At 29.6% G+C, this 19,228-nt stretch overlaps 6 non-coding genes across 6 annotated transcripts; all 6 read right to left on the minus strand.

The window, feature by feature from the left end:
* Positions 1-205: 205 nt before the first annotated feature.
* LOC119569043 lies at positions 206-403 on the minus strand. Its single transcript, XR_005228198.1, has one exon. It is a non-coding gene; the product is annotated as a small nucleolar RNA U3 (small nucleolar RNA).
* Positions 404-1,269: 866 nt separating this feature from the next.
* Positions 1,270-1,468, minus strand: LOC119569044. The gene has a single exon (XR_005228199.1). It is a non-coding gene; the product is annotated as a small nucleolar RNA U3 (small nucleolar RNA).
* A 1,742-nt stretch (positions 1,469-3,210) lies between these two features.
* Positions 3,211-3,407, minus strand: LOC119569036. Its single transcript, XR_005228194.1, has one exon. It is a non-coding gene; the product is annotated as a small nucleolar RNA U3 (small nucleolar RNA).
* A 1,104-nt stretch (positions 3,408-4,511) lies between these two features.
* LOC119569046 lies at positions 4,512-4,712 on the minus strand. The gene has a single exon (XR_005228201.1). It is a non-coding gene; the product is annotated as a small nucleolar RNA U3 (small nucleolar RNA).
* Positions 4,713-6,329: 1,617 nt separating this feature from the next.
* LOC119569048 lies at positions 6,330-6,527 on the minus strand. The gene has a single exon (XR_005228203.1). It is a non-coding gene; the product is annotated as a small nucleolar RNA U3 (small nucleolar RNA).
* A 1,092-nt stretch (positions 6,528-7,619) lies between these two features.
* LOC119569047 lies at positions 7,620-7,822 on the minus strand. Its single transcript, XR_005228202.1, has one exon. It is a non-coding gene; the product is annotated as a small nucleolar RNA U3 (small nucleolar RNA).
* Between the last annotated feature and the right edge of the window lie 11,406 nt (positions 7,823-19,228).

Consider the following 19,228-nt stretch of genomic DNA (forward strand, 5'->3'; position numbering starts at 1 on the left):
GTGCTATAAAATAATAAATATCAAAAATAATGTTTTTTTTAAGTATAACTGGACGGGGACACTTCAACTTCTAGCCCAGCGATGATTTTTTTTCTTGAAATCATCAAACGTAATACAGGAAATGGGGTTTCCCCGTTTGTTTTTAAAATTTTTCTCTCCTGTGTTGGAGATTTCAAAAGTAAAAATTCTAGTGGATTAATATTCAACCCCAGTCTCGTAAAACCCCCTCTAGACCGGTATACCGACCAAAACGGTCATAAATGCTTTTACAAAATACGAAAGGACCCGGTTCCCGCTCAGAGGATCACACTGAAAAGTCCTCATCGGGGTTGAATATTTTCCCCAGAATTTTGGGCGAAAACCCCGGCAATCCACATAAAATTTGCCTATAAAGTATATCTTCCCAAGGGCTAGCTATGTCGTCCCAACAGAGTTTTACTGATGCTATGCATAGGAAAAATGTAAATTTTTATACTAAAATATGTACATATAAATATTTTATATATACAAACATATATAAAATTGTATATAATGTTGCATATGTATAAAAACACCCCAAAAAACATATTATTTTATTATACATATAATTTGTGCAACATATGTATATATTTTATCATAAAAATATATTTTAGTAGTAAAACATACGTATGTATTCACCGGTTTTTCATCTTCAGCCCTGAAGAGGAATCCGGTGGATTTGGGAAAACTGTAGTCTCACTTTAAATAATCTAGTTTTGGCATTGGGGGGGTTTTTCTTCGCCCTATACCGGAAACCCGAACCCTCCCCCCCGAAAGCAAACACCCCCCTCGCCACCATGACAGGTTGTCTTTTTTTTTTTTTTTTTTTTTTTTTGAAAAAATTTTTAAAACTAAATTTTCACATTCGCGCCCCCCCAGTCATAGACTCCTCCCCCGCCTACAATAAATAAAAAAATTACGTGGGCATGGCATTGTTGTTTTTTCGTCCCACTGGGTTTTTTTCGAAATACTGGCTTTTGACTTCGATTTTTTTTCGTTTACCAGGGAACTTATCTTGATATCTAGGTTAATATGTCGCTATAAATATCATTTTTTCTTTTAATTTTTTTTTTTTTTTAATCTAACAAGACAGGGAAAATTTCCCTATCTATTTTGTTAGTTTCACCAAGATTCTTTTTTTTGAAGTCTCAAAAAGTAATACAGGGAAGTGGTTCCCTTTTGATTTTTAAAATTTTGTCTCTCCTGTGTTGGAGATTTCAAAAGTAACAATTCTAGTGGGTTATATTCAAAACCCCTCAGTCTGCGTGAACCTCCTCTAGACACGGTATACCGGCCAGAAAAGGTCATCAAAAGCTCTTACGAATCGTAAAGGGCCGTTGCTCAGAGGATCAACTGAAAACCTCTCGTGGGGTTTAATATATTCCCAGAAACTTTTGGGGGAAAACCCCGGGAATCTCACTATAGAAATTTATCCTTAAAAAATGATCTTAACCCTAGGCTGAGTTGTCGTTTCCCAAAAGATTTTACTGATGACTTGAAGGTAAAGTAAATTTTATATATATGTACTATAAAAAAGTTTTTTATTACAAACTATATTTCCCAAAATACATGTAACCAAAAATATGAGAGTGTTAAATATATAAATATATATTGTTATATGTTATAAAATATGTTAAAAGTGTGCATATGTAAAATACACCAACGTATATATTTATATATATACATTTTATATTTGTGCACACATATGTGATTTTAATTTATACATAAAAAAATTATATTTAGTTGAAAAAAGATCTTGTATTCACATAGACAATAGGGAAGAAAAACCCACAATAAAAAAAACTAGTTTTATGAAAGTGAGACTACAGTTTAAAAATCTACCTGGATTTCATCTTCAGATCTAAAGATGGATTTCTCTTCAGATCTGAAGATGGATCCAGGTGGATTTCAAAACGTAGTCTCACTTTTAATAAACTATTTTTGTATTTGGGGTTTTTTTGCCACCTAACCAGGAATCCGAATCCCCCCCCCCAAAGCAAACTCTCCCCCCGCCACCTATGACAGGTTTTCAATATTATTATTAATATATATATAATATGTATATAACATATATATGATAATATAATATATATATAATTTTTTTTTTTTTTTTTTTTTTTTTTTTTTTTTTTTTTTTTTTTTTTTTTTTAATATTGAAATTTTGAATTTTCACATTCGCCCCCCGTCATAGACTCGCTCCGCCGCCTATGCAATAAACTAATATTACAGTGGCATGGCATGTGTAAGGTACGGTTAGACTGACCAAACTATTTCTTTTGGGAATCCAACGATTATCATGACTTGGAACCACCCGCCCATCCCTTTTGGTTACACTACGAAAGAACCACAAGCTCAGTCCACGGGATCGCAGCATCAAAACAAATCGTGTCCACAGCCCCTCTTGGGGTAATATGGATGTTTTATATTCCAAAGGACATTTTCTTGGCGTACTTTCTCTAAAAGGAGGTAATTGCTTCTAAATTCCACATTCTTTGCAGAAATATGACGAGAAGACGTTCTTCCTCTTCAAAAAATATGCGCGCTTGTTTATGTTCGTCGTCTAATGAGGATACAAGATATATTGCATTGTTTTTCTTATATTTTTTTTAATAATAATAGTATAATTTATATATATGATAATTTACAATTATATTAATGATTGTAATGTATTTATATATAATTATAATGCATAAATATATAATTAGACTAATGCCATGTATACTATGAACTCAACGAGTATGACTTTTCCACAGGAACATCGATGGATCGCGGGTTGCCCATCGCTTCGGACGATAGGCAAAAAAAAACGTGGAATTGAACCAATCGGTGGCAATCCCACTCAAAATAAATTAAATTTTCATGAATCGATGGCCAGTGTAACCACACCTTAATACGGGCTATTGGTTTCGATTTTATGACGTTTACCAGGTAACTTATCTTGATATCTAGGTTAATATCGTCGCTATAAATATATAAAATACATAAATTAATATATTATATATTTTTTTTTTTATCTAACAGGACAGGGAACATTGCCGATATCTATTTTGTTAGTTTCCACCAATGATTTTTTTTCTGAAATCATCAAACAATATAAAATATAAAGGGATGTGTTTCCGTTTAATTTTATAATATTTTGTCTCTCCTGTGTTGGAGATTTCAAAAGTAACAATTCTAGTGGATTAATATTCAACCACTCAGTCTGCGTGAACCCCCTCTAGACACGGTATACCGAGCCAGAACGGTCATCAATGCTCTTACGAAATACGTAAGGACCGCTCCGCTCAAGGATCACACTGAAAATCCTCATCGTGGTTTAATATATTCCCAGAATCTTGGCGAGAAACCCGGCAATCTCACTATAGAATTGATCCTATAAAGTTGATCTTAACCATAGGCTGAGCTATGTCGTCCCAACAGAGTTTTACTGATGACTAGCATAGGTAAATGTAAATGTTTATACTATATATATATATATTATATATATATTTTATATATTATATATTTAAATATGTTTATATATACAAACATATATATTTCCATATAACAGGGTAACCATACATATGAGTGTGTATAAAAATATATATATATATATAAAATATATATATATATAAAATATATATAATATATATATATTATATATATATGTATGTGTGCATATTATAAAAAACACACACAACAAAATTATTTATATATATAACATATATATTTGTGCACACATATGTGTATATACATTTACATGAAATATTATTTAGTATGTAAATACATACGTATGTATTCACATAGACATATATGAAGAAAAACCCACATACAAAAACTAGATTTATTAAAAGTGAGACTACAGTTTCAAAATCCACCTGGATTTCATCTTCAGACCTGAAGATGAAATCCAGGTGGATTTCGAAACTGTAGTCTCACTTTCAAAAAATCTAGTTTTTGTATTGTGGGGTTTTCTTCGCCACCTATACCAGATAATCCGAATCCCCCTCCCCCCAAAACAAACACTCCCCTCGCCAACCTATGACAGGTTATCATTTTTTTTTTTCTTTTTTTTTTTTTTTTGAAAAACTGATATCATATTCGCCCCCCCAGTCATAGACTCCCCTCGGCCGCCTATGCAAAAAATAAAATAATATTACAGTGGCATGGCATGTGTTGTTGCCTTCGTGCCGACTGGGTTATTTCGTAATACTGGCATATTGGCTTCGATTTTTTTACGTTACAGGTAAATTATCTTGTATCTAATTAATATCGTCGCTATCAATATATAAATACATATAATTTTTTTTCTTATTTTTAAATTTTTTTTTTTTTTATCTAATAAGACAGGTAACCTTGCCGATATCAATTTTGTTAGTTTCACCAATGATTCTTTTTCTTGAAATCATCAAACAGTATATACAGGAATGGGGTTTCCTTTTTAATTTTATAATATTTTGTCTCTCCTGTGTTGGAGATTTCAAAAGTAACAATTCGAGTGGATTAATTATTCAACCACTCAGTCTGCGTGAACCTCCTCTAGACACGGTATACCGGCCCAAAACGGTCATAAATGCTCTTACGAATACGTAAGGACCGCTTCCCGCTCAGAGGATCACACTGAAATCCTCATCGTGGTTGAATATATTCCGAGAATCTTGGCGAGAAAACCCGGCAATTTTCACTATAGAATTGATCCTATAAAGTATGATCTTAACCATAGGCTGACTATGTCGTCCCAATAGAGTTTTACTGATGACTAGCATAGGTAAATGTAATGTTTATATATATACATATAAAAAGTTTATATATACAAACATATATTTCCATAATACATGTAACCATACATATGATGAGTGTGTATAAATATAATATATTATATATATATATATATATATATATATATATAATATATATGTATATATATATATGTTTTATAAAGTGTGCATATGTATAATACACACACAACATATATATTTATAATATACATATATATATTTGTGCACACATGTGTTTATATATTTATACATGAAATATATATTTAGTATGAAAACACATACTATGTATTCAAATAGACATATATGGAAGATAAACCCACAATACAAAAACTAGATTTATTGAAAGTGAGACTACAGTTTCAAAAACCACCTGGGTTTCATCTTCAGATCTGAAGATGGAATCCAGGGAATCCGAATCCCCCCCCCAAAGCAAACACTCCCCCCGCCCCCTATGACAGGTTATCTATATATATATATATTTTTTTTAATATTGAAATCTGAATTTTCACATTCGCCCCCCAGTCATAGACTCGCTCCGCTGCCTATGCAATAATCTAATATTACAGTGGGCAAAAGGCATGTGTAAAGGTTCGGTTAGACTGACCAACTATTTCGTTGGAATCCAACGATTATCAGTGACTTGGAAACCCCCCCGCCCATCCCTTTTGGGTTTCACTACGAAAGAACCACAAGCTCAGTCCACTGGGTCGCAGCATCAAAACAAATCGTGTCCACAGTCCCTCTTGTGGTAATATGGATGTTTTATATTCCAAAGGACATTTTCTTTGGGGTACTTTCTCTAAAAGAGAGGTAATTGCTTCTGAATCCACATTCTTTTCAGAAATATGACGAGAAGACGTTCTTCCTCTTCGAAAAATGCGCGCTTGTTTATGTTCGTCCGTCTAATGAGGATACAAATATATTTGCATTGTTTTTCTTATATTTTTTTTTAATAATAATTAATATAAGTATATTATATGAAAATTTACAATTAAAATTTAAAATGATTGTATGTATTTATATATATTAATTATAATGCATAAATATAAAATTAGACTAATGCCTGTATACTATAGACTCAACGAGTATGACTTTTCACAGGAACATCGATGGATCGACGGGTTTGCCCATCGCTTCGGACGAGTGGGAAAAAAAACGTGGAATTAAACCCAATCGGTGGGCAAATCCCACTCAAAATGATTAAATTTCATGAATCGATGGCCAGTGTAACCACACCTTAATACTGGCTTATGGTTCGATTTTATGACGTTTACCAGGTAACTTATCTTGATATCTAGGTATTTTAAAATCGCGCTATAATATATAAAATACATAATTAATATATAATTTTTTTTTTTTTTTTTTTTTTTTATCTAAAAGGGCAGTAAAATTGCCCATATCAATTTTTTTAGTTTCACCAATGATTCTTTTTCTTGAAATCATCAAACAATATATATATAAAAGGGGAATGTGGTTTCCGTTTAATTTTATAATATTTTGTCTCTCCCGTGTTGGAGATTTCAAAAGTAACAATTCTAGTGGATTTAAAATTCAACCACTCAGTCTGCGTGAACCTCCTCTAGACACGGGATACCGAGCCCGAACGGTCATCAAAGCTCTTACGAATACGTAAGGACCGTTTCCCGCTCAAGGATCACACTGAAAGTCCTCATCGTGGTTGAATATATTCCGAGAATCTTGGCGAGAAACCCGGCAATTTCACTATAGAATTGATCCTAAAAAGATGATCTTAACCATAGGCTGAGCTATGTCGTCCCAACAGAGTTTTACTGATGACTATGCATTGGTAAATGTAAAATGTTTATACTATATATATATATATATATATAAATATAAAAAAATATATATATAAATATGTTTATATATACAAACATACATATTTCCATATATACATGTAACCATACATATGAGTGTGTAATAAATAAATAAATATATATATATATATATATATATATAAAATATATATGTATGTATGTGTGCATATGTAAAATCTCACACAACATATAAATTTATATATATACATATATATATTTGTGCACACATATGTGTATATACATTTATACATGAAAATATATATTTAGTATGTAAATACATACGTATGTATTCACATAGACATATATGGAAGAAAAACCCACATACAAAAACTAGATTTATTGAAAGTGAGACTACAGTTTCGAAATCCACCTGGATTTCATCTTCAGACCTGAAATGAAATCCAGGTGGATTCGAAACTGTAGTCTCACTTTCAATAAATCTAGTTTTTGTATTGTGGGGTTTTCTTCGCCACCTATACCAGATAATCCGAATCCCCCTCCCCCAAAGCAAACACTCCCCTCGCCACCAATGACAGGTTATTATTTGTTTTTCTTTCTTTTAAATTGAAATCTGAATTTTCATATTCGCCCCCCCCCAGTCATAGACTCGCTCCGCCGCCCATGCAATAAATAAAATAATTTACAGTGGGCATGGCATGTGTTGTTGCTTTCGTGCCGACTGGGTTATTTCGAATACTGGCATATTGGCTTCGATTTTTTTACGTTTACCAGGTAACTTATCTTGATATCTAGATTAATATCGTCGCTATCAATATATAAATATACATATATATCTTTTTTTCTTATTTATTATTATTATTATTATTTTTTTTTTTTATCTAATAAGACAGGTAACATTGCCGATATCAATTTTGTTAGTTTCACCAATGATTTTTTTTCTTGAAATCATCAAACAGTATATACAGGGAATGTGGTTTCCGTTTAATTTTATATTTTGTCTCTCCTGTGTTGGAGATTTCAAAAGTAACAATTCGAGTGGGTTAATTCAACCACTCAGTCTGCGTGAACCTCCTCTAGACACGGTATACCGGCAGAACGGTCATCAAAGCTCTTACGAAAAACGTTTAAAGGGCCGCTTCCCGCTCAGAGGATCACACTGAAAAAACCTCATCGTGGTTGAATATATTCCGAGAATCTTGGCGAGAAACCCGGCAATCTCACTATAGAATTGATCCCATAAAGTATGATCTTAACCATAGGCTGAGCTATGTCGTCCCAAAAAGTTTTACTGATGACTAGGGATAGGTAAATGTAAAAGTTTATATATATATACATATAAATATGTTTATATATACAAACATATATATTTCCATATATACATGTAACCATACATATGATGAGTGTTGTAAAATATATATATATTATATATATATATATATATATATATATATAATATATATAATATAAAGTATATATATATATATTTGTATATAATGTGTGCATATGTATAAATACACACACAACATATATATTTATATATATCATATATATTTTTTGCACACATGTGTTTATATATTTATACATGAAAATATATATTTAGTATGAAAACACATACGTATGTATTTAAATAGACATATATGGAAGAAAAACCCACAATAAAAAAACTAGATTTATTGAAAGTGAGACTACAGTTTCAAAATCCACCTGGATTTCATCTTCAGATCTGAAGATGGATCCAGGTGGATTTCGAAACTGTAGTCTCACTTTAAATAATCTATTTTTGTATTGGGGGGTTTTCTTCGCCACCTATATAAGTAATCCGAATCCCCCTCCCCCAAAGCAAACACTCCCCTCGCCCACCTATGACAGTTACATATATATATATTTTTTTAATTTTGAAATCTGAATTTTCACATCCGCCCCCCAGTCATAGACTCGCTCCGCCGCCTATGCAATAATCTAATATTACAGGGGGCCCATGGCATGTGTAAAGGTACGGTTAGACTGACCAACTATTTCGTTGGAACCCAACGTTTAAATCAGTGACTTGGAACCCACCCGCCCATCCCTTTTGGTTTACACACAAAAAGAACCACAAGCTCAGTCCACTGGATCGCAGCATCAAAACAAATCGTGTCCACAGTCCCTCTTGGTGGTAATATGGATGTTTTATATTCCAAAGGACATTTTTTTGGCGTACTTTCTCTAAAAGAGGTTAATTGCTTCTGAATTCCACTTTCTTTGCAGAAATATGACGAAAAGACGTTTTCCTCTTCGAAAAATATGCGCGCTTGTTTATGTTCGTCCGTCTAATGAGGATAAAAGATATATTGCATTTTTTTTTCTTATATTTTTTTTAATAATAATTAATAGAAGTATATATATGATAATTTACAATTATAATTAATGATTGTAATGTATTTATATATATTATTATAATTTCATAAATATATAATTAGACTAATGCCATGTTCTGTAGACTCAACGAGTATGACTTTTCCACAGGAACATCGATGGATCGACGGGTTGCCCATCGCTTCGGACAGTAGGCAAAAAAAACGTGGAATTGAACCAATTTGGTGGGCAAATCCACTCAAAAAGATTAAATTTCATGAATCGATGGCCAGTGTAACCACACCTTAATACTGGCTTATTGGTTTCGATTTTTTGACGTTTATCAGGTAACTTATCTTGATATCTAGGTATTTAATATCGTCGCTATAAATATATAAATATCCATAAATTAATATATATATATATATATATATTTTTTTTTTTTTTTTTTTTTTTTTTTTTTTTATCTAACGGACGGTAACATTCCCGATATAAATTTTGTTGTTTCACCAATGATTCTTTTTCTTGAAACATAAACACTATATTATAAGGGGAATGTGGTTTCCGTTTAATTTTTAAATTTTGTCTCTCCTGTTTTTGGAGTTTTAAAAAAGTAAAAATTCGAGTGGTTTAAATTAAAACCCTCAGTCTGCGTGAACCTCCTTAGACACGGTATACCGAGCCAGAAGGTATCAATGCTCTTACAAAATACGAAAGGGACCGCTTCCCGCTCAGGGGACACACGAAATCCTCTCGGGGTTGAATGTTTTCGAGAATTTTTGGGGGAAAAACCCGGCAATCTCACTGAATTTGTCCTAAAAAGTAGAATTTAACCTAGCCTGGCTTGTCGCCCAACAGAGTTTTACTGATGACTATTGACATCTAGGTAATGAAAAATGTTTATACTATATAATTACATATAAATATTTTTCTATTCTATAATTTCCATATATACAGTAACCATACATATAGAGTGAAAAAAATATAAAAATATATGTATGTTGTTGTATATATATATATATATATATATATATTATATATATATATTTTAAAAAATTGTGCATATGTTAATACCACACAACATATATATTTTATATATACATATATATTATAAATATATTTTTATATATATATTATATATTTGTGCACACATGTATATATTTTTATACATAAAAATATAATTAGTATTAAATACGTATTATTCACATAAACTATTGGAAAAAAACCCACAGTAAAAAAAACTAGTTTTATTGAAATGAGATCAGTTCGAAATCCACCTGGATTCCATCTTCGACCTGAAGATGGAATCCAGGCGGATTTCGAAATGTACTCACTCTCAAATTTTATTTTTTGTATTGTGGGGTTTTTTCCATTGTATCAGCACGGAAGTGTTTTGCTTTTCTTGCATATTTTTACACACACAACACACACACACACACACACACCACACACCCCAACACATATATATTATATATTATATAATATAATATATATGCCATGTTAATTGCTAATATAATTATATACATACATAAAAATATAACATATATACATAAACATACTCATTATAAAATACATAAATTAATTCTTATATTATACACAAAATATGCAATATATAAATATAGTATATTTAATTATATATATTTATATATAATTTATATATATATTTATATATAATGATATATATATTTTATATTGTATAATTATGTATATAAATTTTATATATATATATATATTGTATATTAATGTATATGTGGGGCCGGGTGGTCGAATGGTTAGAGATCGGCTAAAGATTGTCACGACGGCAATCTAGTTCGGGGGTTCGAGTCCCCGGCCCGGGGCCGCTTTTTTCCCTTGGGAAAGGAAATTTCACCGATTGCCCCCCTAGCCACTGGTGGCCAGCCAGCCAAGTAGTCCCGGGGTAAATAGAGAGGGTGATCGAAAAAAAAAAAAAAAAAAAAACCCGGGCGGAAGGAAAAGGAAAAACCCCTCTCAAAATTGCCTAGAAAAAAAGGGAAACCCCATGACGTCAAGGCGGAGGGCCGAATTTTTAGAGTATCGGACTCAACACTTCACGACGGAAATTGATTCGGGGTTCGATTCACCGGCCGGCGCTTTTGCCCCCTTTTGGGAAAGGGGGATTCCCCTTGATTGCCTCCCCTATTCCTGGGGGGCCAAAAGCCACCCAAAGTCATGCTGGTCCCAAGCCCGGATAAATAGAGAGAATGTTACCTAAAAGGTAACCCCGGGCACTCCCCGTGGAAAGGAACTGGGGACCCCCCCACTACTCACCCCAAAGAGCATCACAAATGAAAAAAAAAAATATATTTGCTGTGACCCGGGGGCTCAGCATGAGCCCCCCGTTAAAAAAAGATTGATATTTTTGGTATGTTATATAATAATATATATATATATATAATATTATATATATATATTATGTATATATGATATTTTATATTTTATATTTATATAATATATATATATATATTATATATATAAAAAACGTATGTGTGAAATATAAAAATTTATATAAAATTTTTATATATATATATACTGGGGGTATTTATATGGGGTTTGTGTGTGTGTGGTTGTGTGTGTGTGTGTGGTGTGTGTGTTGTGTGTGTGTGTGTTTTAATATATATATATATATTATATATATATATAGAAATTTGTTTATTTTTTTGTAATTTTGTATAATGTATATATGTATTATGTATATAGTATATATGTATATATGTATATAACGTATTTATATTTAATATATTATTTATATATATAAATATATGCATACATATATATTTCTATATTATAATCTGTATAATATATATAATTATACTTCTATATATATATATATATATAAATATATATTATAATATTATATACATGTCTAAAAATATCATATGTCTATATATTAATATATAATATATAATAAAATATAATATATAAATACATATTCTATATATTAATATATTATATATATATATATACTTTTGTCTATATATTAAAATATAACATGCTTAATATATTATATAATATACATATATATAATATATATATAATTATACATTATATATATAATTATATATAAAATTATACATTTGATATAATATATATTATATTATTATAATATATATATACTTATTTAAATAATAAAATTATGTAGAGGACGTGGTGCCGAGGGGTTAGAGCATCGACCAAACCCCTCACGACGGCAATTGAGTTCGAAGTTCGAGTCCCGGCCAGCGCGTTATCCCCGGGGCAAAAACTTCACCCGATGTCTACCGATGGGAGTCCACATTTTTCAGTGGAGTTTCCGTCCCGGGCCCAAATTCCCCCGGATGAAGGGGGAGGGTTGACAGCAAAAAGGGTTTCCCCATCTAAAAAACGTCCCAAACGTAGTAAAGTGAGGTCAAGAAAATCTGCACGGCGCCCCCATGATAAACGGGAAAAAACCCTTTTGAAGAAGAAAGAAAAGAAGAAACAAGAAAAAAAAAAAAAAAATTATATTATAAATATATTATTATATTTATATATATATAATTTTATATATATATATATAAAATTTTAATATATATAATATAAATTATATACATAAAAATATTATATTATACTAATCAAACATATATAAAATATATATATATTAATTATATATATAAATATATATATATAAACACCCAGAAAAAAGCAAGGAAAAACTATTTTTGTATTCTGCCAGTCAAATCGAAAGTCTTTTTTAAAAATGCAGATCGCCCAACCCCCTCAGCATGACATAAAAAAGAAAGAAAGAAGAAAGAAAAAAAACAAAACAAACAAAACGAAACGAAACGAAAAAACGAAACGAAAAAAAAAAAAAAAAAAAAAAAAAAAAAAAAAAAATTATATATATATATATATATTATATATATATATATATATATATATCCAATATATTTTATGATAAAAAAAAAAAAAAATGCCAATCAAAATATAATATATATATATATATAATATATTTTTCTTTTAACTGTGGTTCATGTCGAGCCCCCGGGGGTAAAAGCTGATATTTAAATTGATTTTCATGTTGTGATGCTCTTCGAGTGAGTAGGGGGTGGGGGTCCCGATTCCCTTTTCCAGGGAGAGTGCCGGTGTTACCTTTTTAGGAAACATTCTTCTATTTTATCCAGGCTTGGGACCCACTGATTTGGGGTGGTTTGGCCCCCAGGGCTAGCAGGCAATCGGGTGAAGTCCTTGCCCAAAGGGGAAAAACTGCCGGCCGGTGACTGAACCCCGAACTCAGATTACCGTCTGACAGTCTTGATCCGACGCTCTAACCATTTAGCCCCCGCGTCCCCAAATTTTAATTATATATTAATAATTATTATATATATTTTATATATATATGGTGTGGTTGGGGGTGTGTGTGTGTGTGATTTTTATGTATAGGGCCGGGTGGCCGAATGGTTGAGCGTCGGATAAAAACGTCCAACGGCAATCTGAGTTTGAGGGTTCGAGTCACCGGGCCCGTTTTTTCCCTTGGGAAGGAAAATTTACCCGTTGCTGGCCCGGTGCTGGTGGCCAAAGGCAGCCCAACAGTGCGGGTAAAAAGAGATGGTGAAATCAAAAAAAAAAAAAAAAAAAAAAAAAAAAAACCGGCGGAAGGCAATGGGAAACCCCCGTTAAAAAGCCAAGAAAATCAGGAAACCCATATCGTCAAGGCCGGGTGGCCAGGGTTTGGAGCATCGGCTCGGGACTGCACGACGGAACCCGGGTTTGAGGGTTCGAGTCACCGGCCGGGGCGTTGTTCCTTTGGGCAAGGGTCTTCACCTCGATTGCCTGCCTAGCCCTGGGTGGGCCCAAACCAGCCCCAATCAGGGTGGGCCCAACCCGGATAAAATAGAGAGAATGATTTCCTAAAAAGGTAAACCGGCCCTCTCCGTGGCAAGGAACTGGGGACCCTACCCCATACCCTCCAAAGCTCACAAAGTGAAAACTGTTTGATATCATGCTGTGACCCCGGCGGGTCAGACATGAACCTACCCTTAAAAAAAGATGTAATGTATATTATATGTAATATAAATATAATATACATATATATATATTAATTATATTAAAATATACAATATATATATAATATACATATATATATATAATATACATATAATATAATAACATATTATATAAAAACATATTATATAATATACATATTATATATAAAAATACTTTATTAAAATACATAATAATATATAAAATATATATTATAACATAAAATAATATAATATACAAATATATATAATATATATATATATTAATATAAAATTTCATATAATATAAAAACATATTATAAATTATTACAATGTTTTTAATTATATATGTTATAATATTTTTATATTTATATATAGTATAATATTAATAATATTGGGGCCGCGTGGCCCAATGGTTAGAGCGTCGGCCAAGACTGTCACGAGGCAATCTGAGTTCGAGGGTTCGAGTCACCGACGCCGCGTTGTTTCCCTCGGGCGGGAAATTCCCTCGATTGCCTGCTAGCCCCTGGGGGACCAAATCCCCCAACCAGTGCCGGTAATGAATGGGGACTCGGAAAAAAAGAAAAAAAAAAAAAAAAAAAAAAAAAAAAAAAAAAAAAAAAAAAAAAAAAAACACCGGCGGGAAGGCAATGGGGAAACACCCCCTCTAAATTGCCAAAAAAAATCATGGGGGCCCCTGACGTCAAGGGGCCCCGGGGCCCAATGGTTGAGCGTCGGACTCAAAACTGTCAGACGGCAATCTGAGTTCGAGGGTTTGAGTCACCGACCGCCGGTTTTTTCCCCCCGGGGAAGGAACTTCACCTCGATTTCCTCCTAGCCATGGGTGGCCAAGCCGCTCAAGTCAGTGCGGTCCCAAGCCCGGATAAAAAAAAGAGAATGATTCCTAAAAGGTAAACACCCGGCATCTCCGTGGAAAGGAACCCGGGGACCCTACCACGTACCACTCCAAAGCATCACAAAATGAAAAATGCAATTGAAATACGCTGTGACCGGCGGCTCAGACATGACCTACCGTTAAAAAAATGATGATAATATAATATACATAATATATAAATTACATATATATATAAAATAAAAATATATAAATACAATATTAAATACATATATAAAATATACATTATATAAAATACATATATATAAATAAAAATACATATTAATATATATATATATATATATATATATATAAAAACATAAAATATATATATATATAATATACATATATATATAATAAACATATATATTTAAAAAAACATATATATATAATAACATAATATATAATATACATATATTATTATATTTTTATAATATATTATATTATATATAAAGTATATTATATATATATATATTTTATAATATATTATATAATAATATAAAATTAATATATATATAATTTTATACATGTATATATATGTAAATTTTAAAAATATTATATTATATATATAAAATAATAACATTATATATACATATATATATATATATAAATTATGTATATTATTTTATTATTATATATATATGTATATATAATATATGTTTTTATATAATTTATATATTTATATATATTAGTAATTTATATTTTAATATTATATTATAAATATATTTTATATAAAAATTATTATATATAAAATTTTATTTTAATATATGAAAAATATATATATGTTTTTTTAAAATATATATATATATATATATATATATATATATATAAAATGTATATATATATAAATGTATATTATATATAATTATATATATTTAAGGTATTATTATTAAATATATATTTTTTATTTTATTTTATATATTATCCCCCTTTTTTTACGGAGGTCCTGTTACCTTTTTGGGAAAACCCATATATAATTATTTAAATTTTATTTATATAATTAATTTAAAATTTTTTAAAAATGTTTAATTTTGGGATTTTTATATATTTTTATATATTATTTTTATATATTTATATATATTTAAAAATTTATTATATTAATAATATTATATATATTTTATATATATTTTTAAAATTATGTATAATTTAATGTATATATATATTTTTTTATATTTTATGTATATAAATAAATAAGGGATTAAAGTTAATATTAATTTGATAATTTTAATTTTTTTTATTTTAATAACCCCCTATCTTTTTTTGCGCCGTCTTTCTTTTCCTCTTCCTTTTTCCTTTTTCACCATCCCTATTTGATATTTATTATTTTTTTTTTTTATAATTATATTAAAATTATATATATATTATATATTATATATATATATTATATATTATATTATATTATGTATATATATAATAAAATATTATATATATATATTTTTATGTATGTATAATTTTTATATTATATATATATATATATATATTATATTATATTATTATATATTTTTATATATATGATATATATATATAATATATTATAAATTATATATATATTATATAATAAATATATATATAATACATTAAATTATAAAAACAAAAAAAACCAAAGAAAATAAAATATCAAAATATTTTTTCATTATAATAAAAAATAAATCATTTTAATTAATATGTAAATTACTATTTTTATTTATATCATACATATATATAATATAATAATTATATATAAAAATATATATACATAAAATATAATTTTATATATATATATTATACATATAATATATATATATATAATATATTTTAAATATTATATATAATATATATATTAAAATTTAGATTAAAAAAAAAAAAAATAAAATAAAATTATAAATATTTCATTAAATTAAATAAAAAGGAGATGTTTATAAAAAGGTAACACCGCACTCTCCTTTTAAAAACTATACCAAAATATCCAAAATACATAAAAACTAAAATATTTTCATCTTACCAGGGTTTCAAACATAAAAAACTTAAATATAATTAATATATATATATAATATATATATATATATAATAATAATATATAATAAAATATATATATAATATATATATTTAAAAAATTTTTAAAAAATTTAAAAAAAATTATTTAATTTTAAAAAAAAAAAATTTTTTATAATATATATATATAAAATAAAAAATATATATTAAATATACATAAAATTATTTTAAAATTATTATATTATAATATAATATTTTAAAATTTTAAAAACTATTTTAACTTATATATTTATTATTTTTTATTATATATATATTATTATATATATAAATATATATAATATAATACAATATATAAATATATATTATATATTTTTTTTTTTTTTATTAATTTTATATATATTTTATATATATATATATATGAATATATATTTATATATATATATAATATATATTTTAATTTTAAATAAAAATATATTTTAAATAAACATATTATATTAATTACCATTTTAAAATTACATAATATATATATTAAAAATTTCTAATTTTAAATTATATATATATAATATATGTATATATATAAAATTGTTATATAATAAATTATATATATATATAATATATATATATAAATACAATTTATAAAAAACTATATATAATATACTATATAAAAAAATTACACATATATATATATATTATATTATATATATATATTATATATATATATGTTATTAATTTAAATGTATTTTTTAAAATATGTTTTTTTAAATAATGTTTATTAATATATTGTATATTTATTATATTTTTTAAATATATATTTTTATATTATATTATTATATTTATATAGTAATTATTGTATGTATATTATATTTTGTATATTATATATTGTATTTATTTATGTATTTAATATTTTATTTATATATATTGTAATTTATATATTATGATATTATATATATCATCATCTTTTTAACGGTAGTTCATGTCTGGCCGCCGGGTACAGCAGATACCAATTGCATTTTTCATGTTGGATGCTTTTGGAGGGGTACTGGTGGGGCCCCCATTTCCCTTTTCCACGGAGAGGGGCCGGGTGTTTCCCTTTTTAGGTAATCATTCTCTCTTTTTTATCCGGCTTGGGACCGCACTGACTTGAGCTGGCTTGGCCCCCTGGCTAGGGGCAATCGAGGTAATTTCCTTCCCCAAAGGGAAAAACGCGGCGGTGGGTGCTCAAACCCCAAAACCAATTGCCGTCGTGACGTCTTGAGTCCGACGCTCTAACCATTGGCCCACCGGGCCTTGAGATCAGGGGTTCCATGATTTTTTTTGGAAATTTTAGAGCGTGTTTCCCATTGCCTTCCCCCCGGTGTTTTTTTCTTTTTTTTTTTTTTTTTTTTTTTTTTTTTTTTTTTTTTTTTCTTTTTTCCGGACCATCTCTTTTTTCCCCCGACTGAGTTGGGCGACTTGGTCCCCCAGTGGCTAGGCGGGCAATGGGGGGGAAAGTTCCCTGCCCGAGGGAAAAACGCGGGGGTGGGTGACTCGAACCCTCGCTCAGATTGCCGTCGTGACAGCCCTTGATCCGACGCTCTAACCTTTGGGCCCCCGCGGCCCCTATATATATATATATATATATACTATATATATTATTATATAATATATCATATATATATATATTAATTGTAATATATATTATATTAGAAATTTTATATAAAATTTAAATATTATATATTATTTTAATTTATTTTATGTAAAATTATATTATATGTAATTATATATATATTGTATATTATATATTATATATATATTTTTATGTATTTAATTTTTTATATATACTATACATATACATATCATTTTCTTTTAAGGGTGGGTTTCATGCTGAGCCCCGGGGTCACAGCATGATCTCAATTACGTTTTCACTTGTGAGCTCTTGGGGAGTATGGGGTAGGGTCCCCATTTCCCTTGCCACGGAGAGGGGCCGGTTTCCCTTTTTAGGAAATCATTCTCTCTATTTTATCCGGGCTTGGGACCAGCCTACTTGGGCTGGCTTGGCCCCCATGGCTGGCGGCAATCAGGTGAAGATCCTTCCCCAAAGGAACAACGCGCCGGGCCGGTGACTCAAACCCCTCAAACCGTTCCGTCGTGACAGTCCCGAGCCCGATCTCCAAACCCGTCCCCCCGGGCCCTTTTGACGATCATGGTTTTTCCATGATTTTTTTTGGGGCAATTTAAGCGTGGTTTGCCATTCCCCTTCCCCCCGTTTTTTTTTTTTTTTTTTTTTTTTTTTTTTTGATCCCATCTCTATTTCCCCGGGCACTGATTGGCTGCCTTGGCCACCCAGCAGCCGGGCAGGCAATCGAGTGAATTCCTTCCCCAAGGGAACAACCGCCGGCCGGTGACTCGAACCCTCGAACTCAGATTGCCGTTGTGACGTCTTATCCGACGCTCAACCTTCGGCCCCCGCGGCCCTATACATAT

The sequence above is a fragment of the Penaeus monodon genome, unplaced genomic scaffold, assembly GCF_015228065.2.
Source record: "Penaeus monodon isolate SGIC_2016 unplaced genomic scaffold, NSTDA_Pmon_1 PmonScaffold_1225, whole genome shotgun sequence".
Classification (NCBI taxonomy): Eukaryota; Metazoa; Arthropoda; class Malacostraca; order Decapoda; family Penaeidae; genus Penaeus; species Penaeus monodon.